The sequence below is a fragment of the Drosophila montana genome, unplaced genomic scaffold, assembly GCF_035044405.1.
Source record: "Drosophila montana isolate Dmon_TW-CO22-7 unplaced genomic scaffold, ASM3504440v1 contig_3122_1, whole genome shotgun sequence".
Lineage (NCBI taxonomy): Eukaryota > Metazoa > Arthropoda > Insecta > Diptera > Drosophilidae > Drosophila > Drosophila montana.
Window position 1 is genome coordinate 116,604 of NW_026998001.1, and position 12,582 is coordinate 129,185.

General features: G+C 35.8%; 1 protein-coding gene across 1 annotated transcript in view; it reads left to right on the forward strand.

The window, feature by feature from the left end:
* The first annotated feature begins 620 nt into the window (after positions 1-620).
* Positions 621-12,582, forward strand: part of LOC135430950 (uncharacterized) — a 37,404-nt gene continuing 25,442 nt past the window's right edge. Inside the window, exons 1-2 of the mRNA XM_064685789.1 lie at positions 621-811; positions 1,035-1,107. The gene's annotated coding sequence lies outside the window, so the exon portion shown is untranslated. The remainder of the gene's footprint in view (positions 812-1,034; positions 1,108-12,582) is intronic.

A 12,582-nucleotide genomic window follows, 5' to 3' on the forward strand; every position in this document is an offset into this window, starting at 1 on the left:
ACATGCCGCATGCCGCATGGTGCATGGTGCATGCAATCCATGCAGATGCCGAGCAAAAATTATGCTTGAACTGAGGTGATTATGAAATTTTACATGCACACGCTGCCACTTTGTATAGTTTATGAGTTGATAAAGCAGGCGAGGCGTGTCTATCGGGCAGCATCGAGAATTCCGCTTGAATTGTTCGAATAAAGTTATTAAATTGAATTTATGATTTCTATAATCAAAACACGAGCGTGCAGTTGAAAAATGAATTGTTTGCCAATTTCAAAGTGCCACCGGCGATACGTGTATTTTCCGTTAACAATTTATGACTAATTTAGGCATGATTTATCCAAATGTACATAAAACAATATTTAAAATTGCGGCCATCTAGCCGGCAAACTTATTGTCAGGCCACAAGAGCTGAGCGCTTGCCAAAAATAAAATATGTTTACGAATTTAATTAAGTTAAACAAAGGCCATGGACAGCAGCTCGCATCAAAACGATAATCAAATGCATTCTATTCTATATTTTTTTGTATATATTGTGGGCGCACCTTAGCCAAGACACAAACCGTTGATGTATATTCGCCTGGCAGCTTCGCTTGCAGCTCGGCTGCGACTGCGGGTTCGGCTTCGGCTGAGCCTAAAGCCTCGGCTTTCCGGCTGAGACGGATCGAAGCTGTTCGAGTCGCTGGCTACTTCAACTTGGCGTTGCATAAAAAGTGGTTCAGTGGAGCAAACGGCTTCAGACTGAAAGCATCGCGTGCGCGGCTAAAAGTATCTCAAAGATATTTACACTTTAAGTTAAACGGCGCGGAAGTGAGGTGTAGGTGTTTAATAAATAAACTCTTTAAATAAATCTATTGTGCTCATCCAGATTCTTTTTGAATTTATAAAGAAATTATACGGGCTTCTTTATTTATCTGTGTCTTATGCAAATTAAAACAATTGTTGCAAATTCGAATAAATAAAATGAATATAAATTTCTAGAGAATTTTGTTCTTCCTATATGTTAATTAACATTTATAAATATAAATTTGCATTTGCAGCTACGACGTATACGTAATATTTGGATACATATATATTTATAGGCGGTTGCACACTGTTATAAATTAATCGAAGGTAAGTTTTCTGTGCGCTTTGGAGGCTATTTTGTTTAAGAATACAACTAAAAAATAATTATAAGAGAATGCACTTATATATATTTTTAAATTAATATATTGAAGTAGTAAAAAGGTTTATTATTTATTAAGGAACTAAAAGTCAAATTTAACTTCTAAATTGCTTTAAGTTTCATAAAATAAATATTTTTTAAAGTATTTAAAAAAATCTGTTGAATTCAATTAAAAATTTCACAACTCATTTATTGTCATGGAAATTTATTAACATTTAAAATTTTTGTTCGTGAAAAAAACGTTTAAATACAAATGCAAATAATACACAAAAAATTAATAAAGCTGCTCTTTAAAAAAACTTTGATTAGATAAAAAAGTCAGTTCAGCTGGGACAGACATAGAATACTAGTAAATTATATAACTTGATGCTGCCTGTGTTAAACGGCTTGACAATAAAAAGCAAGACATTCGCGAAATGTCGCCAATATAAATACACAATTAGACATGTTAAAATAAAAAATTTATTGCGACTCATTGTATTATATTCTAGATCAGGTTTCTCCTTTGTCAAGACAACAACAATGACAAGTCGGTCGCACGAACAGCAAATTCCAGATTTCACCATAAAATATATCAGTAAAAGTTTGCAATTACAATAACAATATTCGATCTCAATACTTTGAATTAGCTTTAATCAATCGGACAGATGTCAGTCGCTGCAAGAGAGCTAAGATAACTGGACAAATTTGCATATTAATTTTAATTGAGCGCACAACATAAAGACACTGAAAATTACGAGAGTACGCGAGTACGAGACGACGATGAAGTGCAGTCAGTAAATTGAAATTGAAAATGTCAAATTCGAGTAACAATTCCAGATTCAAATGAAATCGAGCTGAATAAGCCATTGGAGCCGCAGCTGCGGTAGGTCCAACAACCGTTTGCTTGTAATGAACACAAATTAACATACAATACGAGCTGCCAGCGACAGATTGTCAAACACCAAGGCGAACAAATGCTCCGAAAGTGTGGACTCCAAAGTGTCCCAAATATCTGCTGAGTCTGTGCTCTGCTCTCTGGACCTGAACTCCTGTCTAATGAATAATTCATGTACTGCAGTCGATAGACATTTGTTGGCTCTTACGTGCAGCGTGTTAACTGCTTAACGCATTTTATTTTCATTTGGCATTTCAAATATGTGCGAAAATCTATTGAGTTGAGCCAGTTTGTTGCCTAAGTCTTTTGATTGCCAATTGATGGTCATCAAATTTGTATGGCCACGCATATGGCTTGTTATATATTCTGTATAAGCTATTCAAAATCCTTCACTTCCGGCTTGAAAGTAAATGTTTGGCCCAAGTCAGATTACATGATGGCATTGGCCAAGCTTAGTTAAATAAAACTTGACTAAAATTCGCCAAATAAAAAGAAAAAACGAATATCCGATTTGCATATGCAAATTTGATTCCCACGACTTTTAATTGTGTGCGAAAAACACAAAACCAAAAAAACATTGAGCTTGGACTTGAGGATCTGCGATACAATTCTGATTACTTGATTGACATTTAATGCTCTATTCAGGGACTAACAAAACAGAAGTCAGCACGTATTATATATTATCAGATATATTAGACACTATGCAAAAACTTTGTTTAATCTTTGTGTGCATCTTTTACTTACTTGCCATAAATATATATTTTGACAACTTTAATTAACACCCGGGCTAAGGCCATTAATGCGTTCAGGCTGCAAATTAACGAACCGCATTAAATTCACATTTTATATACTCTAGCACAGAGTACAACCAAATGGTCTCATTGACTATATAAGGTAGCGAATTATTCAAATATGTATGTAAATATGTCGATGTCATATATACATATATGTGTGTATATAAATGCATATGGAAAGGAGTTACATATGCCTTTCTTTATGGCATATTTATAATATTAACACAATGTTGTAATAGGGAAGTCTCAAATACATATGTATATGTATATGAACATAATGTATTTTGTTTCTTCGTGAAAATGTTGTTGTGATTTTCAGTTTGGATAATATTTTTAATAGTTTTAAATATTTAGAAATTTATTTTGAAAATTTTATGTAATTTTTTATGTTTTATATAAGTTAACTTTGCTAAAAAGTTGCTAGAAATATTTTTTCTTTAGTTGGATTTTGAGACCAGGAACAATTAAATACGAATAGATATATTGCTTACTATACACAGCAAAAAACCTTGCTCGATGTTTTATTTCAAACATTTTTGGTTCTGTAAGAGTATTAAAGTTTCTGTAAAATTAGAATAATTTTATTCGCACACCGTTTTGTAGTTTGGATAACGCAGGTAATAAATAAGCAAAGCTATGACAGCTGCTTGACTAATAGAACAGGGAACACAGATATTTATCTTAATGAAGTCGACGCATTGCCAGCCAAATTGGACTTGGTTCTAACCACGACAGGCAGCCGCTTGCGGCAGGGCGAGCCACATGCCAGACTGCGCCCAGAAATGCGTACGGCCTGATTGACATTTGCCAGGCTCACAAAAAATAAGACAAAAAATAAATAAAGTGCATTACCAGACGGACTCAAGTGAAACTAACGACATTAATTGAGTTTCCACCAGAGCGGCTCAAGTGATTGCCTAGTCGATCTCACCTACCAGACTCGCATTTGGAGCGGCCCGATTTGGAGCAGGCATCTCTGGTATAACCTCAAGTGCATTCAAGGCCCCTGTTGGCTGGGCGTACCCTGTTCGGCTGTTGGTTGTGTAACAAATGGAATCAATTTGGTTAGGCTTACAAATTAACCAACATTTTTGGTTCAAAGTTCAATTGCAAGAGTTTAGCGTTAACAACAACAATAACTGCAAAGTCAGCTCCCAAGAGAGAAACTTTACGTAATGACTTGTTATCAAAACATACATAAACTACAGCTACATATAACAAGGGCAACAACACGAATTGAATGCATTCGTCTAAAAATCAACAGGCATTCGACACGCGAATCACAATTGTAAATCAAAAAGAAGCCCATGCAGGCAGAGGCCCAACTGATTGAGCCCAGCGGGCAATCTGAAGTAAGGAAAAAAAGATTGTAACTAGAAATCGTAACGAAGTTTAAGACCATCAAAAGTGCATGAGTCTATTAACATCTGAAATCAGTTAAGAATGTTGGTTAATTAAATGCAGTAGCCGAATTGAACTAAGGTGACCTTCAGCTCGACACAAGAGTCCGTTGCTTTGATATTTGCTAATGATGCTCTCATTGGGAATGTAGTATAGGGAATCTTTTTATTCAGGTCAGTTGAGAAATGTATCCAATACCTCAATTTAAATATCATTGTCACGTTCTTTTACCCTTGTTGAGGGTATTATAATTTTGTCATGAAATGTGTAAAGTTCAGTAGGAGACAACACCGAACCCATTAACCCATTAAGTCGAACAAGTCCCTTAGTTTAAAAGCTAACGTCTTGATACTTTGCGTCGTTCAGTTATTCTGTTGCAGGCAGTACACATTTTGGAACCAGCCTGATTGGACCAGTACATCATATAGCTGTCGTAGGAATGATCGTTTGAAAAGTAGGTTCCAATATAAACAACTTTTTTTGCTTTCCAAACTTTATTTCCTGCTAAGAAAATTAAATATTAATTCTACTTCTTACTTCTTACATTAAATATAGACAGAGTACTTTTAAAGAAATAATCACGCCTCAAACAAAAACTACAAGTTTATATAACAATAAAACTTATTTATTTATTTATTAAATTACCTATATTTTCCCTTGAAACAATTTTAACTCACTATTATAATTATGGCTAAAAAATAATGAAAGAAGTGCCTCAATATCTCAGCGGGTTATCCTGTTGTGACTCGTATTACACTCACAATTTTGTTGATAATGATTTGTGTTAAATGGCACAGAAGTCGTCTGTCGAAATTTGATTTGGAAACATTCATTAAGAAATCAAAGCAATTCTCTATTTATCGCGCATTATTACAAAAGGGTTTTTGTTTACAATGCCCTGCGGCGTTGGTCAGCCAAAAGTTCAAGCGTTTGGCTATTATGAGTGTCTTATTTTTGGCCAGAGTTCAAAGACGGGTTCAATTGGACAGTAAGTCAATCAGTTTTTCTTTTGGGTGTGTGGGTGAATCGAGGGGGGCGGGGGATTTGGGTTTTTGGGGTTTGTCAGTTATTTGGCCAGTCACGCATGCCTTTCGATTTCTACGAATCTCTGTGGTGATTACTCAACTCAAATGCGAGCGCAATGCAAATTTATCTTTTGCCTGAATTTGCATTTCTCAAAACAAAGTTCGTGATATGTCACAGGCGTTAGAATGTGCCCCACCAAAACAAAAAAAAGGAGGACAGCCTCGGCACCACCAACAACAATAGCAGCAACTACAACAACAACAACAACAACTGTGACAGCATTAACAGCATTTAGTTGACACTTTGTGGCAATTAGCAGAGACTCAAAATTGACATTCGAATTGGCAGCGCGTCGTATGCCAATTGTCTTCTCCAGAAATTTGTCGGCTACTCCGATTGCAAGTATGATAATATATGGGTATATATTTGTTTATTCATGTCATTATATTAGTATGATGAGTTTATTGCGGCTTTGTTAAATGAGCTTCATTATAACAAATGACAGACAGCGAACTTTAATTTTTTAGAAATTTTTTAGCATGTGTAAATAAAAAAGGCTAAAAATGCTATAACAAGGGGAAGGCAGACACGACCTATAAAAAATATATATATATAATATATACGATGCATATTTAGTGTATCATGATTAACAGAATAAGTAAAACACGGTGGATAAAGTTTTAATGCAAAATAAATAATGCTTTATTGGACAACAAAAATTGACCTAATTAGGAGTATTATAGTATTATCGTATTATATAATTATTTATATATATTTTTTTAAATAATTTTAAAATAATTAAGAATATAAAAAAGTATGTATATATTTTATTACTGTATGAATATATATATGTATATACTTAACACTAAAATGGCATCGGATGTCGAGGACTTCGGCTATGTGGTGTCTTAATTGTAAAGCATAAATGTGTCCACATGAATAAGAAACAAAAATTGATTTAATATATTGTTGTATAAATTCCAATGTACTGTATGTGTATGGCATATCTCCTAGTCGAGCACGGCCAGCTAAACTATGTTCGCTTGATTAATTATCGAGTTGTCGAAAGATCAGAGTTTTTTCTTATCTGAATTTTTGTTTTTTTTTAAGTCTGCAATTTCGTCGATTTAAGCATTTTAATTACTTTATTGGCTCTTCGTTTTTCTTTACAAGTATTGGTCAATTGGCATCGATTGGTGGCAATAGTTAACACCTGTTGTGGGCATTGGCTACATGTTTATTATCAGGTATCCAGGTCAAGTCGGCATGTCTATGGCTGTCATTTAATGCAAATTATTGCGCAATGTTTTAGCTTGTTCCATTACAAATTGGGGCTTGTGCAAGTGGCTAACGCATGTGGGCGTGGCCATGCTGTAGGCTATTGAGCACAAGGCGTTACTTTAATTTCAAATTCTTACAAAAGAGCACAGAAAATGTTTTCAACAAATGCGTCGGGCTGTTTGCCATGAACCGCGAGGAAGTCGGCGTAGCCATTGAGTTCGAGGTTTTGTTTCCTTAGCGCACTTTTAATCTACATTTTTACTTATCTAAAATAACTAAAAACAAATGAAAGGCGCAGAAATGAGTTAGAGCTAAGTACAATAAATGTTTACAAATATTTTTAACAATGTTTAATCTTTAGAATTTATATATTCTAATAAGGTACTGCGTATGAATAAGTCCGTTCAGTGCCGGCAAAGTTATGGGCATTGAATATTTTTTTAACGAAGCGTTCTTAATTGTTTATATACTTTGTGGGGTTATTGAACGCGCAAATTCTGTAATTAAGTTCTTTTGGCAAGTACAAAAACCAGATTTCAATACACTTTCCTAGAGTATTACAAATTTATAGCAAGAGGTAAATGCAATCCCGAAGGTTTTGGGATTCAGCTCTAAGTACATCTTCTTGTCGATTAGGCCAAGTTCAAATAGAAGAAATCCCTTTATTATATTATATTATTTATTATGTATTTGTAATTATTTCCTCCTACATTCAACAAATCCACTCCTAAAAATATTTTATTTGTAAGGGTATTTCCATATCACATTGGAAAACGTTTGTGTTTTTGTTGTTTAGAGAGCCGTAAACCGCTTTTTAATGGCATTCTCAAAAACAAAGTAAGCTTGTACTAGCTGGTAATTTGGAACACACAAAAATAACATACAAACATTTTTAAGCTTATATATAACAGTTGTTTTAATAAGAAGCAATTGTTTATTATTTGTTTATAGCACTTAGTAAGGTTAGGGTAATTTGTAAAGTGTTCCAAAAATGAAATATAGGAAATTATAGATTATGAGCAACAACATGGGAATTTCTCAATGATTTCGTATTCTTTATTACAAGAATGCGTGGCCAACAGGTTGCCTTAAACTGATTAAATATTTTATTTTTTTATTGAACAACAGTAAAATCATTTTTAATATTATTCAAATAACCTGGAATCTGGCAAACAGCTTAAATAAATTCTGGAAGCCAATAATTTGATGAATGAAATTAAGAAGAACAAGCTAATAGTAGACCTTTAAAACAAATCAATATATTCAATATAACTAATCGTTTGTTTTGACCCTAAACTATACAATAATGAATTAAAATAAAAACTAATATATTAATATCGCTCGTAAGTGCCTAGAAACAGTTTTAGAAGAGTATGAATTGAAATACAAACATTTAAAAAATATATTATGATATTTTAAAAAGTTCTAGGCTTTTAAAAAATTGTGATGATTACAAAATTTTATTTTATAAATTACAAAATTCTTGTTGTTGTTGCGCGAGAAGCGTTGCTAATTGGAATTTAAATGCCGGCACCCCTCGGGCAATTAACATTGCCGAAATGCTGTGTCGCGAATGGGGTCCGCGGTGACAAATGATCAGCTGTTGCAACGTGCAGCATGCAACTTGTTGCAACGTGCAACCGGCGAGGCTTGTGAACGACATCAATTAGCAAAGTTTTTAATGCGGTCGCATTTGGCGTGAAACTGCAAAAGAGCCAAGCCAGGCAGCCAGGCAGCCAGCCAGGCTGAAACGCCAAGTAAAATGCGTAGAAAAACGCCTCTAGTCAATCAATTTTGTTGTGTGTGTCGAGCGTCGCGTATTACAAGCCACTCGCAACGTGTCCGAGAGCCGGGACCACGACCAGGTTAACTAGCCTCAAAGTGTTGGCCACGCAGCCTTGGACGCAATGGGTCTGGCAGATTGCGATGCCGATGCCGAAGTCGATGCCGATGTCGATGCCGATGCCGATGTTAGATTGGAAGCCATTTGGAAAGGCGGCACTCGAATTACGCGGCAACTTACGCAAATTTTTTGTAAACGCCGCCAGGCTCAAAGCAGATGGAGACCAGGCAGCAACAACTCCAACGCCGGCACACCCTAATGCTATCTGCCTTCTCGGTCTCAGACAGCGCTCGGGAGTTTAATTGAAATCTGCGTTGCCCGTCCAACTAGTTTACGCATTCGAAAGGCCTGCGTTGTGCGGGTAATTAAAAACATGTCGTTCGTTTTTGATACTCTTGAGATTGAGAAAGGTTCAGTAACTAAGTCATGAACATTGCATAATGCATGCTGATTGCATATAAAACAGAAGAGATTTGATTTTATGATGGCCATCAAAACTCATTTGAGGAGGATAGCAATTGGGTTTTGGAGGATATGAAATTAATTGTTTGTGAAGATATGAAACAGGATTAACATACTAACAGGATTGAGTTCCCATGAGTTCAAACAATATATATTACATTATAGTTTGTTTATTTCGGCTTAATATGTTATGTGGAATATCCAGTAAGTGTAACCAGCGCAACTGGAGTAGAGTATTTAGACTTCTTTATGCTAATTTGAATATTACATTGCGTTGGTTTTTTCTATGCTGCTTGCGGGCGCACATTGCGTATACGCAACAGTTGTCAAAAGGCAGTTTGTTTATGTTTTGGTATCATTTATTATTTATTTGCGTGCTGTTGGTTTAGCCGGTTACATTGGCATTTTGGAGGATGTGCAGCCGACTGATTATCGGCGAATGATTAATGGCAGGCGGTCAGATGAGTGGGAATTCTGGGTACTTTACGACACCCTCCTGACCGACTGGGCAGCTAAACTTGCCAAATTATACCAGTTTATTAAACTGGTTTCATTAGGAGTAATGCCCCGCGGCAGCGCACAAAACGAAAATAAAAAAAAACACGTAGAGGCATTTATTTTAAAATAAATGTGACGCACTTTCAAGTCCCGCCCCGACAGCATCTAACGAGATCTATGAACATTGCCCAATTGCAGGGTATGACGTGACATCCTGGCAAGTTTCCACTGCCCGTAATGGTGGGGTCTACTGGCTACTGGGTAACTTAATATGCGCACATTGATTGCATTTTACGGCCCAATCTTGGCCAGATTTGTGCCCCTAGCCTCGCCAGCAAAGTGAGCGGCAATCGCATTGGACACGCAGACCCGACAACAACAAAGTCCAAGGATTTTAATTATTTGCACAAAAATCTAATTTCCGTCCTGAACATAACTGGGACTCTGCTGCTGCTATGCCTGATGCAATCGCACCTAAAAAATAGATATATATATATATATATATATTGAGTGCCACGCAAAAGTTAACAGCAAATCAAACGCCGACGTCGCGTTTGACACAGTTTTTTTTGGAGCTCAGGAGCAGCGTGTGGAAAATCAAACCACAAACGAAATTTATAGAGCGCGTAGAGAGACGCAAAGCGTTTAAATGGATGTGGATGTGGTAGTTGTTCTTGTTGTTGTTGTTGTTGTTGTTGTTGTTGCTGCTGTGGACCAGTTCCAGGCCCGCAGCGTGGTGCGTGCGATGTCGCTCAATCAATGCAATTCATTCATTGAGTTTGAAATGGGCAACGGCACGCGGGACACCGAATTGAGACCTGAGAGACTGAGACTGGAACTGGAATTGGAACTGGGACTGGGACGGGGACTGCGCTGCCTTTGGCCAAGTGCCTTTCAAGTCTCTGCCACACAGTGGCATTCAGTTATGGACAGCAGGTGGTGGGAGAGGGGCAACAGCTTGTGATGCAACAGCATTTGATAGCACAGGCTTTAAGTATTCACTTAGCACACACATAAATGCCAGCGAGGGCGGCTGCTCAAATGTTGACTCACGCGCATTTATTCACGGATCTCTTTACAAATAAAAAAAAAACGCCTTTACTTAAGATTGCAAAAATATATTTATTTTTATTGAAACTGTAAGTTTGTGCACACTGGAAATATCCCAACTGAATAATAATAAACAAAATAATTTAGACTAAATTATATTTATAGTAGGAAAAAAGTGCCAAAGTTTATATAAACGGAAGTAGAACATAATATTAATTTGATTTGTTCTCATTTTTAAAAAACAACACATCAGAATTTATTAAACATGACATGTTTACTTACAGTAAGTTTAGCAATAAAATAGAATGGGGTAAACATTTCAAGTTTGCAGTTTGCAGTCTCATGCAAAACGATGTTTGTTTGAGAGCTTTCAGCCGTTTGTGTTTCTACCATATGTTATTTTACATCTGGCATGGCTGAAGGAGTCGAAAATTAATAAGAACATTAAAAATAAGAACTAATACAATAAGACAAGTGTTGATTATGTGACGAAGAAGTTATTTTACATCAGCCAATATTCATCGTCTGTCATGGTAGGCCACAATACAATATTCCAATCAGTTTAATATATTTCAATAAAGTTTGCATTCCAAGCATAAGGCGGACAAAGAGTTTGCGCAGCCAGTCAATTTACAATAATTGTAATAATAAAAATAATTAAATGCTAGTCTTGACGACCTTTCCGTTTGTTAATAAATTTAATAAACATTAATTAACATAATTACAATTATAATTGTATAAATTGTTTTTGCTTTAGAAAGAATCGTTGGTAAGATCCCAAACTTGTAGGTTAATTATAATCTCAAGAAATTTCAGTAAAATCGTTCATTGAAATTTAAAATATGATAATTAAAATATCGAGTATTTTCTGACTTCTGAACTCTACGTGCAATTTATCTGTTGCCTGATGTCAGATCTTGTGGCATGGGTATTTTGCTGCGACAGCCTCTGCAAACTCTTTGCCAGCCTCTGACCAGGCTCTGGTCAGTTGTTCGTTCGGTCGTTTCCACATGAATGCACTTTAATTTTTTGTTCAATTTTGGCACACGCTGCTGCACAAAAAATGCGTTGGGTGCGTATGCAAAAAAAAAAAAGCAAGCAGAACCCAAGAAAAAAGACCACAAAAAAGCCACTGCAAATGGGTCACACAAAAAGTTGCGTATGGCCGCATTTATTGATTTATTGTGGAGCATGGAGCGCATAATTTATTACAAATCTATTTGTGTTGGGCTTGCAGTTTGATTATAGCCACGGCTGTACGAATTTTGGGGACATGTGTGCGTTTTTGTGCGTGCCAGCTGATTTATAGACCAAGCCAAACAAAAGACTTGGGCAACAAACTTGGTGGAAAAAACCATTTCAACAAAATGTGCACTTAAATTGAATAACAAAAAACGTACTAAGAAGTCTAGTTTGAAAACTTTTTGAAATTAAAATAAAATATATTAGGACACGGTTTTAAAAGAGCCCTGCCTAAGCTGGATTGACAAACTCGTTGCCAGGAGGCTTTCTTCCAGCCCAACAAATGGCTGTAAATTCAAGGAGAATGTGCCTAGTTGTTCCTCTTTCTGCATATCGTATTTACGCCGGCATTCTCAAGTTGTATAACCTGTCTGAAAGGCCCAAGCCCACTTCTTTCATCATATTAACAATCACTTTGAGGAGTAACTGTCTCTAAGTGGTGTTGAGAACCAGGTTATAAATAACAGCTGTCACCCCTCGACTGGGGGCGCTTTTACATTATAGGCTACGGCACGATTTTTCTTTCAAATGTAATTCATAAATTCTTTTAATTAAATTAATTAAACCGGTTTATTAATAGATAAATGTGGTTTAAACATTGAGTGTGGCCAGCTATTAAAAGTATTTTTAACACAGTTGTTTTTCTTTATAAATATACCCACAATACATATTCAATGAGTAGTGGGACTTGAAGGTCTGAAGTTATGTAACATTTATGTGTATATAAAAGATCTAAATTAAGTCTGACTGTTGATTTGTAATGAGTAAACTACTACGCGCTTAAGAAATCCGGAATCTTTTCTAAAAGCTCTCCATTTCACTTTTATAAAGCTAATGTGAAAGTTAGTTGTGAATGTATAGACTGAACTTAAGTTAACATTGCTTTTTTTTAATATCTTGGGTAAACATCGTCTGTTTTTTGAAATGTTATACCTTTTTGAATTCGTAC